Raw genomic sequence first — 12561 nt, 5'->3', positions numbered from 1 at the left:
GTTTTCATCAAGATGACGAAACGTGACGTGGAGCTGCAAATGTTATGGACTAATACATTTTTTTGGTCCTTGGCAGATATATTGTGATGTTAGCGCTTCAAAAAGAATGTGAGCGGTAGCGTGCAGAAGCCAGTGCAATGTATCTGCAATTGCGCAAATATGTGGTGGCGATTCAAGATATGCGCCATGCCAGCTTGCTGATTGGCTGAAGGAATATCTCATGAGGAGCGTCACAGGAAGGGCTGTTTCGTAAACGTCATTTTGACGATGCGTGACGTTGCGCAGGGCCGCCATTGCTGAGATTTTCCGCCATAATTTTTGCTGCGACGAGCCGCGCGAATTATGCTAATGGGCAGCCATATGCAATGGCAGCCGAGAGGAATGCGTATCGCCACATTTTCCCCGTCGTTTGGCGCCACGAAAATCTTTTGTTCATAACGCGTGCTCATAGTATTTGCATCGCTCTCGGGTGGTGTTGGCATTTGTGTTTTGGGCCATCGTTTTTTAAAAGAACGCGTAAATACGAAATAATATTCGTTGAATATAGCAAACTTTCAGCAATGTTGTCCACTTTTCACTGCTGCATTTGTATTGTAATCGAGATTAATGCCTTTTCGCACAATCAAAAGTTATGACAACGGCCTTTTTCTAACTTACAAAAAGAAATGTACGCAAGGCGGCGCCTTGAAGTTTCCTCCCGCGGTGCGAGTAACCAGCGAAATGAACAAGAGATGGCAGCGCCGGCGCTTGCGTCGCTCTAGTGGATATCTCTGGCGCGCGCAACGCTATCGGTGATATTCGGCCGTTTCTAAGCCAGCCGAGTCGGGCTGAGTCACTTGCGTTTCACGAAATAGCGATAACGTGGCCTAGAACGTGCGCGCATCACCACTGGTAGTTCGCTTATGTTGTCTCAAGAAAGAAAACAAGCGCGTTGGCACGAACATGCGATGACTCATTCCATTTTCCAGGGACACGCATCCTAGCTATTGAAGCAGACGACGGCTTGTACGCAGCAGACGACGGAAGCGCGAAGCGTTTTCGACGGAACAATCATACGCTTTGAGATAGCTGCTTTATTTTTACTGCGGAGGAAAACTGTTTTGCGTTACCGATAACGCTACATTCAGTGTCTTCATTTCAGTTTCTTAGGCAAAACGTCAAGTGGGCGTCACGTTACGTAAGCAAAACTGGGCCACCAGCGCCATTTTGTTTGCGTCGCGCCTACGTCACGCACCGAAGAAAATGGCGGAATGTCCAGAATAGCGCCCCAACTACCAAAGCGATCGCAGAATGAAAAATGGCGTGGCGACGATGGCTAGAGCTTGGATTGGATTGGATGAGTGCACCGTTCTGCTTTGCCAAGGTTCTAACACTTCCACGTGCATCTACGCAAACATAAATAGGTTTTTAAAATATTTTATTATTACACAGTGAAATATTTACTTATTCTGGGAATATTCGGTATCTGATTTTCGAATTTTTAGTTTCTGCTAAGCTGTCGGCGCCAGAAAAACATAGCCTTTGAGATTACTGTCAATGCATGGCGGCTCTGACGCATTATAGCTTTCGTAATCGCTTTCAACGCACGCAGCCACCAAAAGCGTAGCCTTTGAGATTTGTTTTTGTTACCTATAATGATATTATTGTATGCACAATTGAACACTGCAGACAACTTGCTGTTTTAAGAAACCAGCCAAAAACAGGCGCACACAGGAAACATACGAGAAGACAGAAAAGAGGCTGGAAGAGGCCTGTCTTGTGTATGTTTCCTGTGTCCGTCTTTTTTTTTTTGCTGGTTTTTTCTTAATACAATGCACCAACTAGCCCAACAACGTGTTTTACTTCCTGTTTCAATGATAAACCTGAACCTACATAGCCTAAGTCCAAGTTACATGTTCAGAGGTCAGGACCAAAACTCTATGATCAGGAACTTTTCATAATGAGGGGTAACTTGAGTGCTTGGCTTTAGGTCGAATAAGTGGCTTCAAATGGGCGCTTATATATTCTGCTAGTCATCCACAAACATTTTTTTAAAGCAAACTACAAATTGTTTGTATGACCCACCGATAGAAAAAAAAATCGTATTTTAATATTGCGATGTTAAAGTGGGCAGAATTTATATCAAGTTGGAAATATATTTATTTTGCTTTGAAAAAAGAATGAACTGTGTCCGATAGAGAACAAAAATAAACAAATATAATATGAAAAAACTAAAATTTCCGGTAATATATTTATGCTAGTTTATATATAACTCACTAGTGTATATCCTGGGCATGCCTATTTATGGACAGCCAGCGGACGTTCAAAATGGAATGTCCCATGGACATCCCGGTGGGATGTCCTTCGGACATCCAAACAGGATATGGATTTCTCCTGTACGTCCCACGGACGTCCATGTTGGATATCCGGATGGATGGACGTTGGGACTTGTGGTGGACGTCCCACGGATATCCGTGGTTACTTGGGGGAGGATTGCTGTATCCGCCCAAGTTGCTTTTCGAAGCACTAAAGAAACTTGAGGGAATATATTTACAACCTTCTTCCGCAAAGAGGAGCTTTGCAACGACAGGATAGTTGATGTCATGATTCTAGTGAAAGCTTTAAATTTGGCTGTGTCATATATGCTGCAAATTACATGATGATTTCACATCAACAGTTGTGCGTTTTTATGTCCTAACAAGACTGCACTTTTACGTAAAAAGTGTTAATCAGTGAAGAGAAGTAGGACGAAAAAAGAAATTGCACTTTAAAGTTAGCTATACTGTTCTTAGCAGGCTGGTGCAACATATGTATGCTGACCCTTCTTTGTCTTTTTAATCTGAATGCACAACTTTTTCTGGTACATTCAAAAAGCTAATTTTGTTAATATAATTAAAAATTAATGAAGTAATTTATTTGCGCATATTAATTCCGCTGTAGGTCTCCATTGTTTGGGCAGGAATGTACTTGCACTGATTTTCTGTGTTTAGGCATACTGTGTGTAGTTTTGCAGAGATGCCACGTAGGCGCACTAACAACTGTGAGTTAGTGCGCCTACGTGCTGTTTCATGTCCCCCTTCTTCGTGTGTTGTTTTATTCGGCGCCGTCTTTGTAATCATGCTTAACCAACTAGCCCACCAACACATGCTCAGAAACTTATGTAGTTGCGGGGGGCTCGCGAAACAGAACGAGGGACAAATATGTTTATTGCGAAAGAAGGTAAATGCCAAGCAGGGAAGCTCTTTGGCTTTGGGCTATGTACGTGCATGTAGTTTTGCCTTCTCTTCTACAACAGCGGCTGAGGAACTAAGCGCTTGACGTTGGGTCGCGGATGCCGCGGCCGCTTTTTTATGAATGCGAACCGCAAATGAAAATGTGTGCACCTGGAACCCGAGTTGGTTTAAATCAATTCGATGTCCTTTACTACGGCGTTATTTGTAGCCGACTTTTCAGTTCGAATAATTTCTGTTTACGTGGCAACGTGGCCTAAAACAAATTTAACGGCTTTACGCCACAACTTCGATCTGTGTCTGCAAAAACCTTTGCTGCCAGGTTAATAAATCCGTCTAATGGGCGTTGAGATGCGCTAGGAGTGCACATACAATTCATCTCTTATATGTAGTGAGTTTCGGGGATGCATCTTAACATCCGCCGAACATTTGCACGTCTATTTGATTGCGACAGAAAACGATTATCAAAATATCAGCGTGCAGCGCTGGTACTGCGCCGTACGTTCCGTACAGCCCATGTTCCTACAGCGCCATCTCGTGCTATCTACATGAAGCGCCTCAGCGGCGGGCGCTTCCTGAACACACTGCCCCTATTCTAGTACACTGTAATGCAGTCTCGGGAGTTTGAAACCTGAACCTAGTCTAGTAACGTTGGGATGAACGCTGCCATAGAGTTAGTAGAACAACTCTAGAGGAAAAGCTGGGCCGGAAAAGTGGGAACCTCTAGGGCGCCGCCCTGTTGCTACTGGTCAATGTGGCCAGCGCAATTACTATTGAAAGAGCTGAGAACAAGTACAGGTCACCTTATGCTTTGTCACCTAAAAACGCATACCTGATGGCTTTATGAAGGTGGTACGTTAATATTAAGTTTACAGAAAGCGATCGCTAAGTCCGTGACTTATGTAAATCACGATGTACGCATTCATGCAATAAAGGATGACGCGAATTTCGGTTTCGAATCTGTTTTTTGGATGCGTAGTAGTTTCGTTTGACATGCGATCGCGCGTCGACATCGGACGCTATGACACACTCGTGCCTTATGTGCCACCGAAGCCCCGAAGTGGTCTGGCATATACCTTCACATGTAAGTAAACGAATTTATCTCCTTGTTGAGAATATCACGCGAGTAGGCAGCTCTTGTGGTACATCACAATCGTTCGAGAAGCGTCACAGTAGAGCATTTTTCTGCATCCGGAGCGGTGTTTTTATTTGCAGGTTTCCCTTCAGTAGGAAATTGCTGGACAGGCGGACCAGCGCACCGGAATTGTACTGGCGAAGCCACAAGCAACTCAAAGAATCTGTTTAATTGTTGCACTTTGAACAATCATGCTTCTACAAAGGCCACAGCAGAAAAACAGCCTGATGACCGAGTATTTCTGTGCCACGAAGTAATCAAGAGGCGAGTGCCTAATGCGGACGAAATAGAGTGCATCGAGACTTAGAACGACAGAAAGCTGAGCTAGTTCGTAAGGTTTCATTATGCAAAACAGAGGTGAGGCGTGCAGACAGGACACAAGAGTAGAGAAGTGGGCGGCGCGCGTGTTGTTTGCTTGTAAATACTCTACTCTTGTTTCCTGTCTGCACGCCTCACCTCCGTTTTGAATAACGAGTGCATCAAGCCACATATTAATAGCTTAGGCGTTTTATTAACTGTGCAATATTTTCAACACTTCCTTGCATGCCATTTCATGTGGCATATCTTTTCTGGTCACAAATTTGTGCAGCGAATCTATTTGCATGATCGACTCCGGGCCTGTGGGACCGTTCACTTGCACTTGATGCTGAGTCTTTTACATGTACCCATAAACTGCAGATATGCACATCAGATCCCTGCGAGCACTTTCAAAATTCAATTATTTTCGACAACAGGCACATATGCAATACTGACATAATCCGGAATACCACTAAGCAGCTGGGACACATTTTTGTTGACCATACTCGCAGGTAAAATAAGTACATCATGTGGACAGCTCCAGCTCATTTTCCTTAAGTCAGTGTGTACAAGGGTTATGCAAAAATTTTTTTCTCGCGCACCGATTATATTGCTTTATAAGCAAGAGAACCCACCACGTTAGTGTAACGTATCTTGTGCATCACACTAATATGTGCTTTCATTTACCAAGTGAGATGAGTTACTTTTATGGCTCATTCAGTCATATCACACTGCAAGCTGCATTCATCAATCTTCAATGGGATTTTGCAAATGTATAATGAAACATGTTTCCCTTTTATGCAGATATGCAATGGCAAGCCCTTCCGTGTGTTCCAAAGGTAAAATTTAAGCTCTAAATTAAAGAAGACATTTCTAGTCAGAAACAAGCAAAAATAGTGAATGCAGAGTATCGGAAGCCCAAGGTACAGAAATTATGAGAAGTGTCGAATGATTTTAAGGAAAGAGTCGTATTTAAAAATGCAAGACCCTTTAGTGGAGGTCAAGCAAGTCAATATAGGTAGAATACTCTGCAAAATTATGTGAGTGAGGGGATGTCAAACAATGGGTCAGGAAATGCATTGTTTTTCTGCAAAACAAAAGCTGATTGCCATTACATAAGTCACTTTAGCATCATGATAAATTCAGAAATAAACCAAAAAACAAGACACGCCAAAATAAACAAAACATTTAATGATATTTCAGCAGAACTTTTTGTTGGGCTAGTTGGTGCATATTACTGAAGTACTATAGCGCCAAACAGACGACACAAGAAGAAGAGACACGGACATAAGCGCTCGTCCGTGTCTCTTCTTGTGTCGTCTGTTTGGCGCTATAGTACTTCAGCCATTTAATGATGCTCTCTCCACACTGGGATAAATAAAAACAAACACATCACATCTAATGTGGACATATCAGATGCCTTGTGAAACATAAAGGAACAATTCAGTTTCGAGCTATGGCACTTGCCGCATAGATGTGGGGGGGCCTTGCACCAATAGTGATAGTTACCACTGCATTTAGAAATTGAAAGCATTCGTGCAGACAAGGATGATTCTTTATATTTTTGGCTACCACTTCAAATGCCTCCACCAAGTGTTACAATGCTGCACGCAGCCATACTAAGGATCTCGCAACAACACCTGCAGGTAAAAAGCAGAAGCAGTCAAAGTGCTCTTTTAGGCAAGAAGAGTGCAAGAAGCAGACATAACTGCATTTATTTCCATAATTCCCCATTGAAATGGCCTTTTCTTTTTGCTTAGACAATGCCTACGCCTAGCCACAGCAGCTCCCACATACAGACTCCGCAAACCAAGAGGCCGTGGAGGCAAATGCAGGTAAGAGGCAATAAGCAATAGCACTGGTATCGACATTCATCTAATTTCTTTTTATTTCGTTTAGGCAGCCAGCACACCTCGAACAGCCACCTTGACTGCGGGTGTGTCACCCTAGTCGCCAAGGAAACATTTGAGGGAAAGTGACAGGCAATGTGAACAGCCACTCCTCCATGTAAACAATACTCTTTCTCTCGGATGACTCCTACGCCTCACCACGCCAGCACACTTGTGCACAAAGATGCCGCAGAGGCACGTGCAGGTCAGAGGCAAGAAGCAGTGGCACTGGTGTCGACATTTACCCAATTTCTTTTTCTTACACTGAGGCAGCCAGCACACCTCGAACAGCCACCTCGACTGCGGGTGTGTTAGTTGATCCCTGTTGTACTAATGGATGTTGTACTAATGGACTAATAAACTTCAGTAAACTTGAACTTCATAATAAACTTGAAGGCAAATGGTACATTGATGCATTGTATTTTTGAACATTTATTGTACACATACAATATATGTTATACTTTGCAGTGCTACAGAGCGTATTTTGAAGCTTCCCCCTATATTTTGCACCTTTAATTACGTATGTGTTGTGTGGCCCTCAATGCAGTTCATGTTGTAGCAGCTGCTTTGTCTGTGTATCGCACATTGGCTTAAGCTCGTGATATCCACATACTTCTCTCACATATACAAAATAAAGTTCTATGTAGTCCTCAGTGTTACAACAAAAAATGAAAGTAAACAATCCGATCGTGGAATTATGTTTATTACAGTGATTCCTACGACAGTTACTGACAAGTTGACAACTTGAACTGGTCAATCGGTCCATAGCCTCCTCTATTTTTCAAAAATAAAGGAGGCTATGATCCGTCATGGCAAGGAATTGTATGTATACATAAAAAAAAAGGGGTATGTGTGTGTTTGTAGTGGGGGTATAGGATTAGGGCGGTACGAAAAAATGTACCAACACCGTCCTCTAGACCCATTCCGTTGAGGTACCGTAACAAAACGTATTATGCATAAAGTTCATACAACCAACTCTGATAGGTAGTTCTGAACTTAGTGTCACACATTACTCCCCCCCCTCTTCTTTGGCTTCTGGATTGGATTGGCGCGGCTCGCTACGTGCTTGCGCGCGCTTTTCCGAGCGCAGATTGGTGTGCGCCTGGTTTCTGCACTAGGCTGTTATGCGATCGCTTTTTCGAGCGCAGATTGCGGAAGTGCAGCGCCGCGGGCCTACCGTGTATGGAAGCGCACAGCAATGCCGGGAAACATTCATACAAAAGCAAAGGGTCAGAAAAGTGCGCTTTATTTTCCATTACTATGTCACACTGGGTAGCGCCGTGCGATCGCTTCTAATAAACGCAGAAACGAGTCCTTGCAGCGCATGTGCCCATTAATCGATGCCCACCATAGCCATATCAGGTGCGACTCGAGAGGAGAGTCACCCTGTAGCCGGCGGAGTCGAGGTAGCGCTTCACCTTCTGCCAGTAGCTTTCGATTTTCTGGGTGTGAGCGCCCGTGATTGGGTCTACAAAGTTCATGCTGTGGTTAACAGCCTCCCATTGCAAATTCAGTCTTGCTCCGTTAGCCCCCACCAAGTTCGGGATGAAGTTGTATGGGGCCAATTCATCACTGTGGATGGTGGTTCCCGGTTCAACGTTGGCTGCAATAATGGGGCCTAGCGTCGCCGCGTCTCGTCGGTCGACCTTGAATAGTCGGAGCTCCCCGGTGGTCACGCAGATCATGCCGAATACCCATGGTCCACGATCTGCAATGCCGCCGTAATTTTGGCGGCTCGGCGGAACGTTGTCGCCCGTCATCAGGCGGCCTCGATTGTATTTTCGCTTGCCGCGAAGGAGGCATTCATCAATTTGCACAATCCTCCCGGGGCCACCGAGTGGGGGTCGCGCCAGCAGCTCGTCCCGCACGACCTCACGAGCGTAGTTCCTCCAGTCGGCGATGACATGGTCCGACAGATGAAGCAAGTCGCCGGTCATCTCCTTCATGAGCCACGTGCCTATGTTTTTGCTCACGCAGTACGTGAGTCAAATCACTTGCCGCCTGCAGTAAGCGACGCTCACTTCGCCTTTTGAAAGCCCAGTGCAAAAAGCAGGCGATCGTGCAAAAGCCTAGTGCAGAAACCAGGCTCACATCAATCTGCGGTCGAAAAAGCGATCGCATAACAGCCTAGTGCAGAAACCAGGCGCACACCAATCTGCGCTCGGAAAAGCGCGCGCAAGCACGTAGCGAGCCGCGCCAATCCAATCCAGAAGCCAAAAAAGAGGGGGGAAGTAATGTGTGACACTAAGTTCAGAACTACCCTCTGATATTACTATAGACGCCAGGCGACGCGAGCTACATTTGTCATGATGCATTCGCGACTGCACCGGATGCCCTCCACATTATTCTCGTTAATCGTGCTCACTGCGCCGAGGCAAAAGAAAGACCATGGGCGCAGGTGCCTTTAAAGTATCTCGACCTTGCGAGGCACGGCTGCGCGTGCCAGGGGAGCTGTCCGTGCGAACACTCCCTGGCACACACCTGCCTCGGCGGCCCCAACCTACGTACCGTTCTGCTTCGAGCTTTTATCCCTCCACTGTCCCTCGGGTGCCCTGGAGTTCCTGCGCCGCCTGCTCTACTACCATCTCAGGTGCTCTCCTGAGACTTCCGTTTGTCGGTTACATGTGCCCTACAGCTGGATCATTACTTATAATAATAAAAAACCCGATCTATCGTCACGACGATATATCGCGAAAGCGGCTTTTGCAACATACCGCGCCCGTCCGAAGATAATTACGGAACGCCAACGAGGAATCTGACCACAGCTTCGAGCTCGTAACGTCGTCGAGTGACACTCCTGCAACAGGCGTGACCGCTGAAAACCGCATACCGCCAGAAGCTTGAACAGGATCATCCCTCGGTTGCATAACTGCCAGCTCTACGGCCAACATGGACCACACCCACACTATCCCGCAACATAGAATAAAGAACCGACTTATGAAGCCCAAACACACGGCTGCACGCACACATCACAACACTTCAAGCGAGACGCCATGCTGCTACGCTGCTACTGTTGCCGGATTAAAACTGACTACCATATGTGACTACTGTCACCAAGTCTAGCAAGCGTCTCAGGAGCTGGCAACCTCGGCGCGTAGCAACATGGCGGCGCTCTTGAGGTTCCCGATTTTAATGCATGGGCCCTATGGGTAGCTTGTCCTCTAGAGTCAGTATAGTAACTCTATGAACGCTGCTGATCGAGCTATGGTGGCTAGCTACCGAGCGTCGGTGGAGCGCCCGAGCCTGCACCAAGCGAAATGTGAGTAAACTTTTACATCAGTAGCTGCGCTGTCTCAATCGGTACGCTTGACTGGGCTACTAGAAAGCGTGATGAGTGGTCTTGTTGGTATGGTACTTACGTCGCATTTGTAGCACATGTGTTGACGCCAGGTACGCTTCAGCACGAGCTGGAATTGTTGGTCGCTGCGAGCGCGTGAGGTCCAGGAAATGAAGATGCAGTGTTTATAATAACAATAATAACTAGAGAGAGTCAATGTATGCAGCTGCTTATTTAGATAGTCGCTCTCTCTTAACCGTGGGAAAGTGCAAGTAGGATGCTGGGCAAGTTTTGCACTTTTCTGTTCGCGCTTTTCGAGTGTGCAAAGAGGACAAAACGCGGATAATGGGACACATGCATGCAACATTACGAACTATTTTAATGAACCTTAAACAAAACATTTATGGTGACGCTTTCTGTTACCTCCTTTCTGTGTTATCCGCATCATACTTATTGCAGCTTCGGTGGATACTTCAAAAAGAAAACGAGAAATCCTCGGTTGCAGAGGCAAGAATCTTTATTTGCTGCATAAAGATACTCCGAATTAACTTCGATCACGCCATTCACAATAACACTGACAAATTTAATTGCTTCAGGTCACTTGTTACTCAATCAGCGGCATTGGCTATTTTAGAGTTCCAAGAAATATGAAAGGATGTTAAAGACACAATTAAGCTTCTACGGAAAAGATTTGCTGACAGCCAGCTAAATGTGCAAGATCAGCTGTAAAGCCTGTTTGAATAGCAGCCAGTGTACCCTTTGGCTTATATGTATCGCCTGTGTGAGCACATCAGAAGGTTAAAAGCCATTGTTACAAGTCTCGCCACATACAGCTTGATGTTGTGCCGTGTTCAAAATCTGCAAACGAATGTAGTCCTTCTATTTCATGAAACACATTATTCATCATGAGCAGGCAGCAAGGAGGAGGAGGAGTAGATTTTAATGAAGAGAAAGGAGGAGAGGTCGGCCTGGAGAGCGTGTCTCTAGCCTGCTACTCCTCACTGGGGAATGGGGAAGTGGGAAATACAGGGAAAGGTAGGTGGCGGATGATTATGATATGGTACAATGAGATACTATATACACGTTGTCCAATATGCGGATGCGCACTGGAGACGCAATACACTAAGATTAATCTTGTCCATACAAAAAGTTTTTGCGCAAACACATTTCGCACTGACTACACGTCTCACAGCTTCTAGAGGCGATCGTCTAAACCAGTCTCACTTAAAAAGTTCACAAGTGCTTTTATGGCACGTTGGGCACAGTCATCACTCCTCCACGCACCCAAAAGCTTTTCTTCTGAAAAGGGGCGGGAGTCCAAGCTGTCAACAGTAGATTTGAGTTTTCTTCGTTCGGCCGCATATTGAGGGCACACGCAAAGTATGTGGGCTATTGTCTCGAGAGTGTGACAGACGCTACATTCAGGGTCCCGTGCTTGTCCAATCTTGTCAAGGTATTGGTGGGTGTATGCCACACCCAGCCGTAATCGATGAATGACTGTTTCCTGGCTTCTCCGCAACCGAAGTGGAAGCCGGAATTGCAATCCAGCGTCAAGTCTATATAGGCGTTCTTGCCGATGTTCGGGGTTGTCCCAATGTCGCGCCGTAGAAGTTTTAATGGTGGTATGGAGCAAGGTGTTAATGTCATACCGGGAAAAATGAATTTTTATGATGGTTCCGTCAGTGTGTGCCTTTTTTGCTTCCGCGTCAGCCTGTTCGTTTCCAGCTATTCCACAATGGCCAGGAATCCACTGCAGCACGATGGTGTGCCCGGAATGAGACGCCTCAGCAAGCAGAGACATGATGTCATAAACCAGAGGACTATATGTGGTTCTGTCATTCATATAATTGCGGATGAGTTGCAGTGCTGGTTTTGAATCACAGAACACTGTCCACTTCTCGAGACTCTGTTCCAGTATGCAGCGAACTGCTTCTCGAATTCCGGTCAATTCAGCTGCTGTAGACGACGTCCTGTGTCCTGTCTTGAACCGTTGTGCGATCCCCATTCCTGGCACCGTGTAGGCCGCCGCGGAAGAGGTCTGTGTCACGGAACCATCTGTAAAAACATGTTCATAATGTCCATACATGCAAGCAATGTATGATAGCGCGAAATGCTTGAGACCAGCAAGCGGCATTTTTGATTTCTTCGTTATTCCAGGGATGGAGAGTTTCACCGTTGGCTTTGCCACCGTCCAGAGTGGAACTTTGGGTATGTCATACGGTTCGAAGTCCGACGGCAATAAGTCTTGCTGCGACAACACGGCTTCTGAGTAATCGGACACAGGCCGTACGCTTGAGATGTTCGCGAGGGGGTGATTCCTTTGTCTAGTCAGTAGCCTTAGATGCACTCGCAATGGCTAGGCAGCAAGGATTCTCAAAGGAATCAATGAGTCTGCCTCAACGAAATCTGCAGTCTCTTCTGATGTTCTTCAGCGCACAACTTTTGGTGCAGGTAGGCTCTCAGTGAGACCAAGGTGCATGTTGCTCAGAAGAACAGTGATAAGCCATTGACATTAAAAAAGTGCTCCATTTCACAAAAAACAGCTACCTTTAAAAGCTCAGTATAGGCAGATGCACCCTATTCTTTTTGTGATTCTGCTAAACCTAGTACATCAAGCAAAACAATAAAAGAAGTCTGTTCAACAAAGCTGGGAGATGTTTTAATCGCCTCAAGCAAGGGCCTCTGTCAAGGAAATGAAGAGACATGTGAAACGCAGTCTATGTTAAAACATTGATGGCATTAGTACTGCAGCAA

The 12561-nt window shown here is 45.6% G+C and overlaps 1 long non-coding RNA gene across 1 annotated transcript; it reads left to right on the top strand.

Annotated features, from left to right (window-relative positions):
• The first annotated feature begins 4070 nt into the window (after window positions 1-4070).
• Window positions 4071-6846, top strand: LOC135921230 (uncharacterized). The gene is made up of 4 exons (XR_010570498.2): window positions 4071-4293; window positions 5446-5480; window positions 6402-6476; window positions 6541-6846. It is a non-coding gene; the product is annotated as an uncharacterized lncRNA (long non-coding RNA).
• Window positions 6847-12561: the final 5715 nt, after the last annotated feature.

The sequence above is a fragment of the Dermacentor albipictus genome, unplaced genomic scaffold (genome assembly GCF_038994185.2).
Source record: "Dermacentor albipictus isolate Rhodes 1998 colony unplaced genomic scaffold, USDA_Dalb.pri_finalv2 scaffold_21, whole genome shotgun sequence".
Taxonomy (NCBI): Eukaryota; Metazoa; Arthropoda; class Arachnida; order Ixodida; family Ixodidae; genus Dermacentor; species Dermacentor albipictus.
This window is presented reverse-complemented; position numbering and strand designations above follow the sequence as displayed.